The following is a 19,488-nucleotide window of genomic DNA, read 5'->3' on the forward strand; positions in this document are numbered from 1 at the left end:
GGCAAATTAAAACATGCATGTCCACACCTAAACCCATGTCCACACAGTCACAGAAAATATGAACAGCCACATAAAACAACAAAACTTGACCCAAAATGTGACTGGAAATCCTTTAGATGTATAATATTTAAATTCCTAACCGTGTCCATAACCTTGGCTGCACATTAGATTCACCTCGGGAACTTGGAGGAAATACCCACAGACCAGGAAAAAAGCACCGAAGCTCCCGTGAATGGTGTGGCCAGCACTGAGAGTGCTGCGTGTGACACAGACACTCCATTTATGCCACAATATGTTTTTTCTAGTAAAAAGTTGCTGAACAGAATTTTAATCTGTTAAATAGAAATTTTTTGAACTATAATCTAAAAGGGTTTGTCTCGACACAACATTGTAAAATGATTATAAATCAGTAAAAGATGTTAAAAAATAAAAAAATAAAAGGGTTTGTCTCTTATCCTCATTAGACTCATCATACTGTCCTTTGATCACCTGACCTCCCCCTTCTCAAAGGTGCCATCTTGAATTGGGGCTGTTCTTTTTGCTTTGATTGTCATAATCTTTGAATCAAGGGCCCCCTAAATGTCACAACTTTTTCTCTTAATCCATTTGTATAAACACTATTTCTCACCTGGCTTGGAATCAGCACGTTGGAGCCCTACTTTTTTCTTATGCAGTGTTTTAAAGATCTATGTGTTAATTATTCTTTTACTCAGCTAAGACTAGTGCAAATGGATTGCCCAGAACTGTGCTGGGTTTCAAATGTCTCTTTGTTCAGCACCTCACTATTTACAAGTTATATAAACTCCCTCCATGAAAGTATACAGGCTGCCTTCCTCAGTACCCCTGCCTCATTCATCTCTGGCATCTAGTATGTAAGAGAAACTTAACAAATGTTTGTTGAATGAATGATAAAAAGCTATACATATTTGGATTTCATTTTTTTTCCTGTTCTTCCTCAACTGTCCTGTTCATACATCATCTGTTTTTAATAATATTTAGGATTATTAGCTCAAGTTGGGATTGAATATGCAATGTGCCTTAAGAATTCACTGTAAGTGCCAGTGAGGGGCTTGGTTTTACAAATCTTTTTTTGAGTGTATCTGCAAAAATGTAGAATATGAGTGGGCTGTGTAGATGAGGGCAGGCTGACACTCTCCTTAAAGCTTTAAAATCAAGTTGTATTTGATCATCAGTATTGATTCCCCCAGCTTAAATATGATTTCCTTTCATCGCTGCTTAAAGATTTTATTTTCCATCTCTTTGTATTGGATCATCTTCAATTTCCCTTTGTTTTTTTTTTTAAAGACAAATATTCAAAATGGCACTCCATGTCCTAGTAAGCCCTGTTCAGGATCGACTATAGTATCTTTTCCAAATTGTTTATGTCATGCTTATCAAATTTTGGTGTCAATTAATTATTTAAAATATTTTTATTCAGTTCTTTTTTCTCTTCCCCTCCTCCCCTCTTCTCCTCATCTTTCTTCTTTTGAGCCCAATCTTCTGAATATTTATTAAGTAATTAAGTCATTCATTTATTGAAATAATATTTATTTAAGGGTGCATTATCTATGAGGCACTGAAGTAGATGACAGCAAAGCAGATATAATATAGAGCATAAAGGGGAGAGACAGGAAAAAGCACTAGGTAAGGCAAGAGTAAACAAATTAGTTTTGCTTTTGTTCCTGTTCTTTGAACAATGTTCATCCTTTTAAAACTTAAGCCTGATCCAAATGCACAATTTAATATATTTCATAATGGCCTTGACAGCAGCTCTTGCCTGCAAACTTTGAAAGTTAACATATCTTGGAATAAGCCCCAAATCCTCTCTCCTGGCATCAAAATAACTGAAAAAAAAAATCAGTATGACATCACTTATATGTGGAATCTAAAATAATGAAACAAACTAGTGAATGTAACACATAAAAAACAGATTCACAGATACAGAGAATGAACTAGCGGTTACCAGAGGGAAGGGGGAGGGGAAACATAAGGGGAGGGGACTGAGAGGCACAAACTATTAGGTACCAAATATGCTATGAGAATACATTGTACAGCAAAGGGAATATAGCCAATATTTACAATAACTATAAATGGAGTATAACCTTTAAAATTTGCGAATCACTATGTTGTACACCTGAAACTTGTATGATAGTGTACATCAACTATACCTCAGTAAAGAAATTAATAAAAATACATAATTTTTAAAAAGAAAAAATCAGTAATAGCATAACCCCAGGCTATATGGATCCCCAGAATATATCTTCATATTGTTTTCTAATATAAGAGGACTTAATTCATCTTGAATAAATTTAAAATTTTATTTCATGGTCTCTATAACCAGCAAGAAGTACATTTTACACTCCACTCTTCCTTCCATCAGTTCTACTGGCTGAAGTAGGATAAATCTGTCTCTTAATATTTCTTGCTCCTCCACCTGCTTAGCAAGCACTCAGCATGTAAGTAGTCATTCATATTATATGAGGAGAAAATCACATGGCTGCCTGTTGAAATTATGAGTGTTTCACTTCATGACCTGTGGATGAAAGAGCCAATGACCCGTCTATGAACATTCTAGCGCTAAGCCCTGGACTGCCTGCAGCGCTCCCCCCAATGGTGGTCTTCTCATCTTAGTATTTTTCTTTTCAGATAGTTACTGATGAAGGTAAACTCTCCAACTATCTCGATTACCATAGAGTGCAAGGTTTCTTTGTAAGCACTCCACTGTCTCTGATCCTGAGCTGAGGAACATTTAATAGCCCCCGGAGGATGCAGTTCTCTCCCCTAGAGTTGTTGTACTTGTGCCTCGTGCTTCTTTCTGTCTTAAACTCCAGTTTATACTCCACTTATGTCATGTTTGTATTTTCCTCCTTTTAATATCTTGTGTTCCCCCCCTATTTAGTGTCCAGTCTAGTCCTGTCTGTCTCTCAGGTTTCCTAACTGTTCTCACCACTGTCACCTTTCCTTTTTCTTTTCCACACGTCTTCTTTTTCTTTCCTTTTTTTCTCCCTTTTATCATTTTTTATTATCTTCTTTTATCTTGTTTCTAACGCTCCCTTGTTTTCCTCTCTATTTTTCTTTGTTTCTTTTTTTTCTGAAACCATGCAGACTTTTCCTTCCAGCCGGCCGTGAATGTTTTCACTTTCATCTCGAGTCTCTGCGAGCTCTCTGCCTCCCTCCCTGGCCTCTGCCTTCTTCCTTTCTCTGCTCATTCTCTGACGCTCAGAGTCTCCCAGACTCCTCTGAACTCTCTTCTTTCTCATCTTCCCTTCTCCCCGATACGCTCACTCCAGTTTTCTCTTTTGCTCTGTCACTGAGTGGCATTGATAAGGGTTGTTCTGAGACAGCAAATCATTAATACCTCAAAACATGAAATTAAATGCACAGCTCTGTACCTCTACAGTCTTGAAAGACAATGTTATGGAATTTAGATTGAAACCAAGAGCAAATAAACAATAGATGGGGGAAAGGAAGGCTTCACAAAGTCACCAGTAATCCTTGCCCAAATGCTCAAATGGCATAAATGTGTCTTGGTGGGGGGCCCTGGTACAGCAGCCTGGAGATGATCGCCTGTAGTGTAACTGTACAATGGGATGAGTTTATTCAAAAGCTGCAAAGCCAACACACAGATCTCCTGCTTATTAAAATCAAAACTGATATTCCTTTCTTAATTAGTTGATGGATTAATAACTAGCAGAATGTCATAGGAGTGCTGTATTGTAGTTACAGAGACAGCACTGGCACAGCCCTGCAGTGAAACACTGAGTAATTCTGGGCTGGTTAATAAATTGTTACTACTTCCTGAGGGAGTTGCCACATCCCCAGGGAGCATGGACCACCTCCTACCTTCACATCAGCCCCCCCACGGAAGGATGGATGCCTGGACCACGGGGAAGCATCTGCCTACCTCCTGCAGCACCCATGTAAGTGTTTATTCCAGATCTGTTGCTATTTTGAATTTTACCTGAGCAAATAAAAACTAAAAAAAGTGGTCTTTTTAGTTAAACTCACAATCCAGTCCATGCAATTAGCATGCATTGTATCAGAGTTGTGTACAAATTATGTGAAAGCCCAGAGGAAATATTAATAAAAATATTTCCTATGTCTTGTGCTTTCCCCATATGTCATCTCCTTCAGTTTTGAAAGGAATCTGCCAGCCTGGCCTGGTTTCTGGCTGAGGGGCAAGGTTGTCCCTGAGCAGGTGTGACTGGATGCTGTGGGCAGTGCCAAATCCCCTTGGCTCCTGTTCTGTTCATTTGTATGATTATCTCAGCAAACAATGGACTGAGCAGTGGCATTTCCAGCCCTTAAATAATGTAAAATTGTCAAGCATAGCTTTGTATTTCCTTCCGACATTCATTTAATTTGTGGCTGACTGTCACAAACAGATAATAAGACCTTAGATTTCTAAAGGCAACAGGGCATGTAGACATGAAAAAAAAAAAGGATAGCTGGAATTTCAGCATGTGTGTCCATACACTACATTTAAGTACAATAGAGCCTTTTATTTTAAGTGTGAAAATAAAACCATTGGATTATGAAGGTGAAAGTGCATTAATGAATAGCATTAAATGAACAGATTTTTAAATAAGTTACAAAAATAACAAAAATTAGATGTCAGGAGTCAATATTAGTTAAATAAACTGGTTTTAAAATTTTCCCAGAAAATATGCTGTCTATTTTTATATTTGGTCCTTTATAAAGGGATGCTTACAGCACACTCAGAGGCTGGTATTTGTTGCATGTAGACTCCAAATAAACATCTACCCACCAGCCTGGCAGTTACACTCACGCAGTCTGTCCCCAAGTCTGCTGAGCTCCGTACAAACACTCTGAGTAGCATTCACCTTGGCTTACTCTCAAACATTTGCCATACTTTTTCATTCTTTACTAACACATTCCACTAGACCTGGAAGGGCACTTTCCTGTATCTGTCTACCTGCATCTTACCCACCCACTGACATGTGCCTTCTTCACAGAGCCTTCACGTCTTCTTGTAGCCCAGACAGCCCTGCCTCCTCTAAACTACCCCTGCGTCTTGTGTTTGCCTCTGTTCAGGAACTTTGCTCATTCAGCTGGGCACTGTTGTTGAGTCTGTTTCAAATCATCTCTTTTAAACCATGAGAACTTGGAGACCAGGAATTAAGTCATTACTCATCTGTGCAAGACAACAGTGCAGAGCCTACTCCCAGGATCACAAGAGGTACTTAATAAATAATTAACGACCAGAGTTCACCAATGTTCCTTGGCTACAGTCAAGAGCCAGTTTTCTTCCCCCCCACCTTTTTTTTTTTGCTTTCATAAAAAGTACCTAAAATATTTGAACTACTGATTATAGCTCAGGCTATCACATACTTAATTGCTCTGCTCACTACAAATGGCCTTGAATGGAGTTATATTAAACACCGACTGTGAAAGACAGGGAGAGAGTCATAATAAACCAAAGGGGCAACTGGACAAACAAAATAAAGGCAGTATTAAATGCTCTCAGTGAAGTCAGTCATGACACATTTGTCTATTTATTCCTTCCATCTGTGAACTCATTATATTAAACTTTGAGAAGAATATTGGCTTATTTTGCCACACAGAATGAAGCACTTCACTGTTCTAATTATACATCACCAGCTTCAGGGATTCTTAGGTTCTTTATAAGAAAAGATAATATATTTATGAGAAATGAATTACTTTGTTCAAAATTTCATGAAGTTACTTGAGGTCTCCCTCCCCTCAAAACTAATTCTTATAGTGTGTGGTCTATATATTTTATGCTGTCCTGAACACGAGGAGTGTATTTTGTGTACGAAGAAACAAAGAGGTTAGACATAGGAAAATGAGGATTTCTTATAAAACTATTGATTTTATGTTGAAATATATCAGTGACTTAAGTATCAATGTTGACCAAGTCATGGGACATCTTATGTATTACAGTATTTCATCACTGCAGTGTTTCCTGAAGGACAGTAACTATTTCACAGAGGAAATGACATACTAGTTGGTGCTGCTTGTTTTAATTCTTATTTCTACTCAATTCTAAACTTCCTTTCCAGGTTGATCAGATTTTCTTCCTTGCTTTCACAACCAACAGTCAGTCTCTCTCTCTCTCTCTTTCTCCTCTATATGAATGTATTGTATATAACATATACTACATATCACTATATAATATATATACCATATACTGTATAATATATACTATATATGTACATATTATATATAATACATATGAGGAATTAAATATATAATATGTAATACTATGTATTACTATATAATATATATACTTTATATTACATATGTATGCATTATATATAATATATAAGGAATTAAGTATATAATATGTAATATATGTGGAATTATATATGAAATCAACAGCTATACATATTGGAAATATTTACATTTATTTATATTTATATGTAATATATAAATATATAATATATTGTGTAATATATAAATATAATTTATATATAACATGAATATATAATATGAAATAAATGCTGATTGAATATCTTCAGTTACCCTATACCTTTGAAGCAATCCAGTTATATACAAATACACACATATATATTCATACACTGACAGAAATGTATATGTAAATTCATATATATACAAACATTACATTTTAATATATATTTAACTAAAATTTTGGTCTCTGTGTCTATGCTTTTCCCTCAATCTACTTGCACTTAGTATCCAAGGTGAAAGGTGCCATTTATTCATAATTAGGCAATGGGTCACTGGATCCTCACTTAACAAAGAACTGTTAAATTCCATTCCTTTTGGGTTGAAAATGTTTACAGGAAGCAACCCTTCAGTTTAAGATATAAGAAGTGGATTTTAACTGGCAACTGAGTGAGCACTATAGAAAGCAAGCAATATCTACAGAGCAACTACTACTATAAACTCCATATCTAGGAACCATTCCTGAAGGAGAACAAAAATAACTAAATAAGTAAATAAATAAACATCTTGACATGAACCCATGAAAAATTTTGTGAAGAGAAAGAAACAAAACAAATCGAGAGAGAGAGAGAGAGATGGTGATTGTGATAGTGGTACATAAACAAAGCAACTGTCAGAAAACATCTGTTTTGTATTTAATTAAAATTGTTGAAATGTGCTCCAGGAAACAAAAGATGAAAATGAGAGGATGAATGTTCATTTTGTATTCTGCATTTAAATATGACGAAATTGCAGGAAATCAAAGATATAACTGCAGAATTAAAATCTGTGTTTGAAGCAGTAAAATGTAAAATTGATACCAAAGAGAAAACTAAGTAAGTGATGTGAGGAACAAACTTGAGAAAGCCCTTCCCAGAATTCATTGGGCAAAAAAATTAAAAGAAGCAGTGGAAAAAAAATAGAGAGAGAATGCATAAGTCTAGAAAAAAATAGATAAAATAAAAATAATAGTAATATAATTAGAAATTATGGCATTAAAAACATTTTTGGAAAATGAAAAAAGTAATATGAATTTCTCAAATTTTTGATGCTTACTAAAAAACAGGTTCAAATACATTTTTTAAATATCACCGAATTAGAAGTAAAAATACTATACATACGTCAGTTCTTTATAGAAAAAATAAAAGAAAATATAGTTCTTATAAAGGTGATCGGAAACAGTAGAAATACATGTGCAAGTCAGAGGCTGTTAAGAGATTTATTTTAAAAATTACTCACATCTGTAAAGGAAATAAAATTTGTTTATGTGTGTGTATCTGTGTTTGATGTGTGTGCGTGTGTGTATATAATAAAAGAAAAAATGCCTATGGCCAAAAAAGGGGGGCAAAATCTATGAGGCAGAATTAGTTCCAAATGCAATAGATATACCAGTAAGCAAGATGCTTAAGTGACAGTATGATTTATTTCATCCATTCATTCAATAAATATTTATAAAATGTCTAATACTTACCTGGTGCTGTGCTCTAGTACTGAACATCAGAAGATGAAATGCACAGATCATGATCCTAAAACACTATCAATCTGGTATGAAAGATAAGTGAATAAATTAATAATCCTCACATGAGGGGCCATTGCTATGAAGAGCTTTTAAAGAGCTAGAAGACAAAGGAAAGTTACCTCGTTCACAACAAAGCAGAGTGAGTAAGCATACAGACCAAGTGTTCCTTAGAGGAGCCAAGATTACTACTTTGGAGCTACCTTCATTTCTGTAAAGGCACAGTTTTCTGAATCTAAAATCTAACATTGAGAAATACTTATAATATTAAATTATAAAAAATTAAAACAATATAAATTTATAATTTGCTGAGAAAAAGACTGAAAACTTAGCAAAGTATAAATTCAGTGAAATTATACTATATATTTCTTATGTATAGCCATAGAAATGCTATAAAAAATGGAATTCAGTTCTGGAAAGTATTCTCCCATTGCTATTGTTTCTATAGCTTATATCAGAAGGCTGTAGAGTTTGTAGTTAACATATAGTGCAAAAGCAAATGAAGTTCTTTATAGGAGCTGTCACTAAATTCTGCCTTCCAGGTTGTGGGTTCACAGACCATGAGGTAATTTGCAAGGCAACAAAGATACATCTTTGATGTAATATGATTGTTTCAAAATAATCATAGAGTTGAGCCAGCTCTGAAGTTAGAGGGAACAGTCCACACAAGACCATCTTCACTTCTTTTTTTTCTTAAACCTTTTTTATTGATTTATAATCATTTTACAATGGTGTGTCAAATTCCAGTGTTCAGCACAATTTTTCAGTCATTCATGGACATATACACACTCATTGTCACATTTTTTTTTCTGTGAGTTATCATAACATTTTGTGTATATTTCCCTGTGCTATACAGTGTAATCTTGTTTATCTATTCTACAATTTTGAAATCCCAGTCTATCCCTTCCCATCCTCCACCCCCCTGGTAACCACAAGTCTGTATTCTCTGTCTGTGAGTCTATTTCTGTCCTGTATTTATGCTTTGTTTTTGTTTGTTTGTTTATTTTTGTTTTTGTTTTTTAGATTCCACATATGAGCAATCTCATATGGTATTTTTCTTTCTCTTTCTGGCTTACTTCACTTAGAATGACATTCTCCAGGAGCATCCATGTTGCTGCAAATGGCATTATGTTGTCATTTTTATGGCTGAATAGTATTCCATTGTATAAATATACCACCTCTTCTTTATGCAGTCACCTGTTGATGGGCATTTAGGCTGTTTCCATGTTTTGGCTATTGTAAATAGTGCTGCTATGAACATTGGGCTGCAGGTGTCAACCTGAAGTAGATTTCCTTCTGGATACAAGCCCAGGAGTGGGATTCCTGGGTCATATGGTAAGTCTATTCCTAGTCTTTTGAGGAATCTCCACACTATTTTCCATAGTGGCTGCACCAAACTGCATTCCTAGCCACAGCAGTCAGGCAAGAGAAAGAAATAAAAGGGATCCAAATTGGAAAAGAAGAGGTAAAAGTGTCATTATATGCTGATGACATGTTACTATATATAGAAAACCCTAAAAGGTCCACACAAAAGCTACTAGAGCTGATTGAAGAATTCAGCAAGATAGCAGGTTACAAAATTAACATTCAAAAATCAGTTGCATTTCTTTACACTAACGATAAATCAACAGAAAAAGAAAGTAAAGAAACAATCCCCTTTAAAATATCACCCAAAGTAATAAAATATCTTGGAATAAATCTAACCAAGGAGGTAAAAGAATTATACACAGAAAATAAACCACTGATGAAGAAAATTAAAGAAGACTTTAAAAAATGGAAAGATATTCCATGCTCTTGGATTGGAAGAATCAATATTGTTAAAATGGTCACACTGCCCAAGGCAACCTACAGATTTAATGCAATCCCCATCTTCACTTCTGACACCAGTTGCTACTTCAGAAGGTTCCCAAAACCACTCTCAGGTTTGAAAATTCCCTAGAAGGGCTCATAGCTGTCACTGCACATGGTTTTTGCTCATGGCTGTGTTTTGTCACAGGAGAAGAGTAAAGATTAAAACAAGCTCAGGGCACAGTCCAAGAGGGCACCAAGCACAGAGCTTTCAGCCATCCCTGGGTGACAATATGCAGAGTACTGCCAACTAGAGACGCTCGCTTGAGCCCTGTTGTCAAGGGTACCCTGGTGGCCCACCACAGGCATGAGAGTTGCCCCCATGCCTCCCCTCTGTCTCCAGCCCCTCTAGAGTTCCACTTCTACCATGTGGATCAAAGCCCCAGTCTACACCCCACTGGTGGTGTGGCTCAGAGCTCTCTCTCCAAAGCACACAGCCATCTGGCTGGCCTAAGGCATCAAACTAAGACCCCCCACTTAGGCATGGCCATCCAAGACTTTAGAGATTACCTCCCAGAATTTGGGGCAAAGGCCAGACCTCTTTTGTTCAAGGTTAAATTCTTGACTACACAGTGTTTACTTTCACTTATGTTATCAAAATAAAGTTTGTGTGTAAAATTGATATTAGGAATCTGGCTGGCCATAATACAGCTAGCTGAAATGTAATTTTTGGATGTCAGATTTTGAATGATTCTTTCAGTTTGTTTGACATTCAGAAGATTCTTAGCAGAGATTAAATCATCATAACCAGCATGTGACATAGAAAATATCTTAGAAATAGGACTATAATTTCAATTATCATAGATATTAAAGAATATTAACATTGGAAATCAACCCCAGTTTCAACTAATGATTCCATCACTAAGGCTCAATGCATATTAAACCAACCCCATTTTGAAAATTCTAGAGTTGAAAATGTCTTTAAAACATTCTTTTAAAGATGCTGTAAAATTTAAATAGCAGGCTTAAAAAAATCAGTTTTTAAAAATAGTTCTCCTCCTTCTGGGACCTGATAAGCCAAGTTCTTTCCTTTCCTCTCCTCTCCTCTTCTTTTCCTTCCTTCCTTCCTTTCTTTCCCTTTCTTTCTTTCTTTCCTTCCTTCCTTCTTTCCTTTCCTTCTCTTCTTTCTTTCTTTTTCTTTTCCTCAGAGGGAAAGGACATTTTATGACTAAGTTGTAAACCATTAACACCACAGTGTTAGAACTGAAAGGCTGACATAGTCTTATGTATAATGTATAACTTAACTATAATGGTGAAATCTGCATCACTTTCTCTTTTAGCTGCTACAGGGAGATACAGTCAAGTACTGGTAAACTATTTTCTGTGTGTAACTACAAGTGGAAAGTTTTCTGACATGAGATTCACCAAATTTTAGCAATAGTTGTTTTTAAATGATTTGAAATTTTTGGATTAGCTGCACTTAATATTTATATTTCATTTAGTTAATAATTTAATATTATTTTTATAAGCACAGTAAAATTTTAATATATCTATCACCAGTAGCATTAAATGTGTGAGAGACTGAAATTCTATAATCGTACAACTAATCTTTATAAGTAAAGAAAACTAATAAGAATAAGAACAGAAAATCCAGGAAACAAGTCATTCAGACAGGAGAAGACTTTGTAAGAACTTTACAACTCAATAAATTTTGAGGAGAAAGGGCCTGGGAAAATGTTTGAAGAAGTAACAGCTGGAAACTTCCCTAAGCTGGAAAAGGAAACAGTCCCCTAAATCCAGGAAGAGCAGAGTACCATGCCAGATTAACTCTAAGAGGAACACACTTAGACACATTGTAATTAAAATGACAAAAATTAAACATAAAGAGAAAATATTCAAAGAATCAAGGGAAAAGCAGCAAGTAGCAAATAACAAGTTTCCTTGGAACTCCTACAAAGCTATCAGCTGATTTTTCAGCAGAATCTCTTCAAAATCAGCAGATAACTTCATTTTAGCATTCAGTCTGCTTCTGCATTAGCAATATGAACAACATCCAATTTATTTTTTCAACATTGCACAACAGCATCAGATACACATTCCGGCGTTCGCTGTGTTTGTATCTGTGTTCACATCTGAACCTGGAACTATTCCATACCTTACTGCATTTCTTCTGAATACATTCAGCTTGGGGATTTCATGGTGAGCAAAGAGCTCTCAGAACATAAGTTGCAATATGGTGCTTTTAGCAATTCAACATATTCATTCGTTGGAACTCCCATCTTTTTGCATTGATTTCCCCACCAACATGTGCATATACATCAACACATTTACATAAAGCATTCAAAGAACAGACACGTAGGTTTGTGGTTTCTCCCAAGAACTTTGTAAAGTTGCCAGTAGGGCATCTTTCTCTGTTGGTCAAATGTCCTTTTCAGTGTTAGAAAGCATGGGATGTTTCAGAGCTTCAAGGAGTCTGCTGGAAGTGCGTCCTCTTCAGCTACATCCCTACTGTCGGGCTGAGGGGCAAATCAAATTGACCTGTCAAGGAAGAGGAAATGTTCATGACTGAATTATTTTATTCAAACTAAAGCATGTATTTGTTTGTTGTTTGTTTGTTTTCAAAGAATTGTTGGGTTCTCACAGCTGAATTTGTTCTCCAGGGAAAACTTACCTTCCTCATCACATGACTACAACAGTGAAATACAGAGACAATCTCTTTGCCACAGGGTTCAAAAAATTGAACACCGGATTTTTTTAAAGTTTAGTTCCTAGTTGATGTAAACAAAGCCACATTTAAGTTAGTGAGGTATAGGTAGGGAGCCAAAAAGCCAGGAATGTCTATATTTTTTCCTCGCTCCAACCCACACAATGCCTCACCCTCAGCTTCTCTTTCGGCTAAAAGCTCACCTGAGCAGTAAATTATTTTTTCTTCTACAGTCCTTAATTCAGAGCTCTGCTCTGTTCCTCCTGGTCCAAGGCCAAAGCCTTCTTGCCAGCCCTTTGTCAATGCTCAGTTCAGTCCCACTGACTTTCAGATCCTTATCTCTTATCTCTGTGTCGTGTTCAAGGTCATTGACAGCCTTGCAGAGTGATTATAGATTTTTATTTAGTCTTTAGGTTTCTTCTAAACTAAAGTTGCCGGGTGTGTTGGTGGAGGGGAGCGATGAGGATTTCTTATAAAATTAAATTGTCTATTTTTTCCTGAAAAGTCAGGAAATTTGACAGCTCCTAGGACAAAATTCACTACTCATTCACTCTTTCATTCAAAAATCATTGCTGAATAAAAATCACTCTTGATTTTTATAAGCAGTATGCTGGACTTGAAGAATGTAAGTCTTTGTTTCTAAGCTTTATTGCAGAAAGGGAGACTGTGATTTAGTTGAAGTGAGTAGACACAGAAACACATAACTCAGTGTACACATAACACATAACTCTTTAAAAGAGGTCCTCTAGGAAAACAGGAAAAGGAGCACCTTACTGTGCCTGGGGTAGATGAATAGATAGTTTTATAAGATCTAGGTCTTAAAAAATGAGTGTGACTTCACCAAATGTCTTAGAGGGTAAAGTCATTGTCAGCAAAGAAAGAGTAAGCTGGAATGGCTGTCCCTAACGTTTTAGTATAGTGGAATGAGGGAAAAAACACCATTGTTAATCTGCTAAAATGAAAATTATTGAAAGCAATAGTCTTGTGTATTTTCACAACACAGTAATTTACTGGGATGGAATAGGGACCAGTCTGGGCCTGGCAGAGCATGTAATAAAACACACCTACATTTACTAAACACACCATCTGAACTAAGGTAGAATTTGTAGGCACTGCAACATGGACACCATTTTTATTCATCCTATCAGTCTTATTGGGGTTAAAAAACTCACGATATTGTAGGAATCTTTTGGTGAATGGAAGGTCTTCTAGGGTGAATAAAAGGTCACCTCTCAAGTTCTTGAATAAAACATATAAAATTTGGTCTGGGAAAATTATGGCCTTAATTAATATTTTTCTCTCATATCAATTATGACCCATTGTATACAGAAATTAATTTTTCAAACAGGCACGCATGTACAATACACAATAACACACATATTTTTTTTCTTTTACAAAATGTATTCTACATAAGTTTCATAGATTCAACTGTGATGGTTAATTTAATTATATTTAAAGTGAAAACCACCAACATTTTTTTTTGTTAACTGAGCTTTTTTAAACAATTCTTGAAACCCCATTGATTGTATTCCTTTGCTTTAATTATTTTTTGATTTGTAAGCTCAAGAGAGAAATATTATTAGCTAAACTAAAATATGCACGAATTTATTCTAGAAGTCTTTTCTCCATGTCTTCAAGATAAGGAATTTTGGTTCTTAGACCTCTGAATATTCTTCTTTCGGAAGTTAAAATGTTACTGAAATAATTATTACAGCTCAAAAATACAGGTGGACCACAGGATGTGTAAGTGACCATTTGAAGAATGACCTGCTTTATTTATTGTCGTTTGACAACCATTCAGCGCATTCTCCTCTCAACCTTGGCAAATAGAGAGGTCCAGTGAAGAACCAGCCTGAAATGAATATGGCATTTACACATGCTTATCTTCACAGATAAAATTGTTCAAATGCACCTGCTAGATTTGGACATCTATTCAGAATCATTAAAAAAAAAGTGGAAAATCCCATTTAGTGTGAATCCTTCTGAGAATCTATAATCCTGTCATAAAATTATGCCTGGAGGATTAGCAGCATCCTTTAGTGAGACAACCTGGGGCTGATGTTTGAGAGAGTTTGTGAGATTCAAACAAAACCACACATACCCGGAACATTTTTCTAAATTTCACCATCACTTCAGTCATGCATGTGGAGAACCAACTGCGAAACTCCACTTCAGGATTCTTTTCTGTTCAGATGCTCAGTGGACACCTGTGAACAGCCCTGTCTGCCCTTCTAGAAGTCATGATAGGAACGTTCCTCCCCACAATGTGATGACCTCCGTCAGCTGAGAAATGTGAAAGTCCGTGTGTGATACATATGTGTAGTCACCATCGGAGGCATTGTTATCTTCTGGTTTCCTCTCATTTCTTTTTTTCCCCCCAAAAATAAAAATCTTCATAATTTGATATTGCTTCAAGTCCCTCATATTAGGATTTACTTTGTAATGTTCAAGGAAGGAGAAAATGAGGGACATTGAATCTTCACTAATGAGACTTCAGGGAAATTTGCTGATGGGTTTCTGAGAAGGCTTTATGCTCTAATTTTTAAAAAAGAAATGGATGAAGGGAAATATATCTTTATTATGATTCTGAATCCAGCTATATAAGAATGTGCTGGTTCAGATTTGACAAATTTTAATTAATTCATTTATTTTGGGGGGTAGACAAAGTTTATTCTAGGAAGAGCAACTCATGGAGAGAGAAAGCTGTTTTAAAATTGACATGTATGTAGTGTTCATTGTTTCCAAAAAGAGTTTAGAATTTTAGCTTTCTAACCTTACATAGTTATCAAAGGAATAAAGCCGACCATAATATACAAATCAACAGAATGCGGTAATCCAATCATAAAGGACGGTCAAATGTGCTTACACATATTCAAGAAATTAATCAACAAGTTCTAAGTAATAAGCAATTCATCTGTGCCCTTTTTTTTTAGGTTCTACATATAAGTGACATCATATTTGCCAATGATTTTAGCATCATGAGTTGCGGACCTAAGAGCCAAACTGCCAAGTTCAAGATGATGGAACAGAGAGGGGAAAGGAAGGATGGGAGACCTATAATGATGATGTTGGATTTCTAGCAAGATTTCATCAATCTTGAGAATCCCTAATTCCAGGCTTCTTAATAGATGGGAGGCTAAAGTTTTCTCATTTGAAGCTGCTCTTAAATTTTGAAGCTAAATTAAACTAATATATATATATATATATACATATATATAAAAATATATCTTTTATCTCAACATAATGGCTGCCTTGGCAGTGGTTCTGCCTTGGTAATTCCACCTGACAGGGGTGGCTAGATGGGTAAAGGGATCTCTTTGTAACAGGGATGGCAAACTTTCACTGCCAAAGGGTGAGTAGTAACAGTTATGAGCCACAAGTTTTCTGCCACAACAGTTAAACTCTTTATGGTGGGAAAACAGCTATGGAAAATTTGTATCGTACTTGTAAATAAAGTTTCATCGGAATACAAGCACACATGAGTGTGACTGCATGCTGATGGAACTTTATTTACAAGTCCGATACGGGCGAGGCCATCGCTTGGTAACATCTTCTCTGTAACACCTGCTTTGAGAGTGTAGTAGGGACCCACAATATTTTACCTAGGAGGAAAATTATTGAAGCTGTTTCAGGAAATATAGCTATAAAATAAACCCTAACAGGGTAGGTTTTATTTGTTTGTTTTTTTGTTTTATCGGTAATGCAAGAGCCTGATTTAAGCTTTGATTGCTGTAGTCAGTCATCCATTTCAAAGAGGCACCCACTTCAGAGATCTGAAATAAACCTATTGCCAACCACATGACTAGACAAGGAGCGTTCCCCAGCTGAGACCCCTTTGTTTCAGAGGTGTTGGAAAATTTTAATAACCGACCACATGGGCTACTTGCTTTTCTCTTGCCATGCTTTAAATTCCCCACTCTTAAGTTTTAAATTCACTGATAAACAGTGAGCTTGGAAAAAAAAAAAAGGGAGCCTGTGAAACCCTAGGCCCCCACCCTTGACCCCAATAAAAGCAGAACCCCAAGCTCACGCGCTGTCTCTCTACCCGTGACCTCCTTGCGTGGCCCCAGGTGCCCTGTGTGATTTCTCGGCCTTGCAAGTAATAAAGCTTTATTTTTTCAAAGTTCCCTGATAGTTGTTGCTGAAGTACATCTTGCAATCATAACAAGAACCACAACGGCCGGTCCAACCGCAGCATGGGTTATTAAGAGGCCGAGACCACACAAAACAGTAGCAGCGATGCTCAGTACTGTTCATAATGTAAGCCGACCATGAGACACGCCCTAGGGTTGCAAAGGGTGACTGTGCGTGGGCACGCAGGAGGACCAAATCCTCACTCTACCAGGGAGAAACGGGGCGGGGCAGAGCATCTGTGGGGCAAGACACTGCCTGCTCAAGGGTCAGGATTTTCTCCATGGGGATAAACATGAGAGCTGCCAATGGTAATTCTTAATAATGTTGAAAAATAAACGATTAATAAGTGATTATTTATTTACTTATTAACTAAGAAAATAGCAAATACTGATGTCAAATGTCCAGTTTCTTAGCAAAAATCCTGCTGTAAGACAAGAGTTGAAACTCTCAAATTTCTACCATATTCCTTAGAAGAACTTCAGTTATAGTTTTTGCTATTCATTCAGTAGCTCTATAAATATTTCAACAATGCAGACTTCATATATCATTTACCTTAATTTTTGATTGTTTTCAACTCTGTCCTCCAGCTAATTAATTGGGAGTTTGAGATTTGCAGATACTAACTAATGTATAAAAAATAAACAACAAGTTTATACTGTATAGCACAGGGAATTAGATTCAATATCTTGTAACAAGTTGTGGTGAAAGAGAATATGAAAACAAATATATGTATGTTCCTATATGACTGAAGCATTGCATTGAGCATCAGAAATTAACACGTTGTAAACTGACTGTATGTCAATAAAAATATGTTAAAAAAAAAGAAGACTGAGAAACGCTATGTGTGATGCATCACATCCTCTTTAAAGGTCTTTGTGCAGCTGATTGACTCGTTTCAAATTTTTGCCTAAATTATTGCAAGACCTCAGAAGTGTAGCATTCATTTAGAAGCCATACCCATGCTTCCAGCAGCTTCTGACATGTTCTAGTCAGTGGAACTAAATTAAATATACAGATATTTATATCTGGGTCTTATTCAATATACAGATCAGAGTATGGGTCCTATTCAATTATGAAAGACTTTGCACAATTCACTTTTATACAGTTTTCCATGTGCAACCAAGAAAGAAACCAGACATTCACATGCATAGAAGTAACAAAGTATGAACAAGCAGATTTTAAGGCATGCAACAGCCCGGCGAGGGTTACAGAGAGCTGTGATGGGAGAACTTTTGTCCAAAGGAGGTTCCCACAGAGACAAAGGAAGAGGACACTTAAATTAACACAAGTTCTCGGAAACCTTAAGTACGTCTAAGCAAGCGTCAGTCAGGAGCTCGATTTGAGGAGGGCTCCCACTTGTGAAGTGAATGAGCTGAGAGAAGCATGGCGGTATTCCTTATTTTTCCAAAGCAAGGCGACTCTTCTGCTGACGGATTAAAAAAAAATGGCATGCTCAGCTCTTTCTCTGTTTTCATCTTTGCAGCCCTCTTGGCACCACACTCCAGAATGGACAAATTAAAATGGTTTGTGTCTACTCTCCTCGGAGAGGTTTGATTGTGGAGAGAGAGTTGAGGAGGCTTAAAACTTGATGCCTTTTTGAAGCCTAATAGTTGTGCTGGTGTAATCAATTCTAATAGGTAACATTTGGGATGCATGTGCGGCTCTCCCAGGCCCCGTTTTCACAGTAAGAGAGGAAAGGCGGGGCATCGTTGCTGGTCTATATGGGAACACGAAGGGGGCGGGGCTTACAATTAGGAGCCGCGCATGCTCTGTCTCACAGCCAGAAGCTCCTCCCCCTCCCCCTGAGTGGGAATAGGAAATGGAAGAAAACTTAACAAGGCTGCAAGTTAGAAAATGTAGTGGATTAACACAAAAATGAAGTTGCCAATCTATTCTGCAGCAACATGGGTGGGGTCAGTCCAGATAGTCTGATACCCGTGGGATCAAAGAGCCTTGAAGGGAGAACTGCTCACTGGAGAAGTATGACCAATTGTCTTCAAGTGGAAAGAACTGAGGCTCCCAGCAAGATTGTGTTGTCACGAAATTATCTATGTGAGCTTAGATCTAATGGCTTTGGTCCTCACACTCCTCTTCTGCAAGATGCAAACCAAGTGCAAGAGCATCTGGGGAACTTTGCTCCCTAAAGTTCCCACATTTTAGGCACACCATCCTTGAAGATTTTCAAGACCCTTTGATTTTTTTTCAAAGCTTCCTTTTTATTTTTGAATTTAAACTTTTATATTTTGAGATATGTGTAGGGTAATCTTCAGTTGTAACAAATAACAGAGAAATCTTGTATACCCTTTACCCAGTACCCCCATGGTGACATCCTCCATTGTCACAGTACAACAGCAAACCCAGAAATTGACGTTGATACATTCCTTCAAAGTTGTTCAGATTTTACCAGTTTCACATGCATTCCTGTGTGTGTGTGTGTACTTAGCTCTATGCAATTTTAATCACATATGTAGACTCACGTAACACTACCATGGTCAAAATGCAGACCATTTCCATCTACAAGAATTTTTCTGTTAACCTTTCATAGCCTTCCTCACCTTCCTCACTCCTTTCTTCTTTAACCCTTAGCTGCTATTAGCCATTCTCCATTCTCTATAATTTGTCATTTCACGAATGTCAAAAGATGCAATCCTACGCTGAATAATCCTTTAGAATGAGCTTTTTAATTTCAGCATGAATACCTTGAGTCTCATCCAAGTTGTTTGTAACCATATTTAAATATATATATATTTCTGTGTAGTACCTCATGGCAGGGATAAACCAATTGCTTAATCATTTCCCCAGCAAGAGACATTTGGGTAATTTCCATTGTGTGGTTATATAAGAATAAAGCTTCTATAAATATTTGTATCCAGGCTTTTTTTCTTGAACATGTCTATTTCTCTGGAATCAATGGTTA

This window comes from Vicugna pacos, chromosome 23, assembly GCF_048564905.1.
Source record: "Vicugna pacos chromosome 23, VicPac4, whole genome shotgun sequence".
Lineage (NCBI taxonomy): Eukaryota > Metazoa > Chordata > Mammalia > Artiodactyla > Camelidae > Vicugna > Vicugna pacos.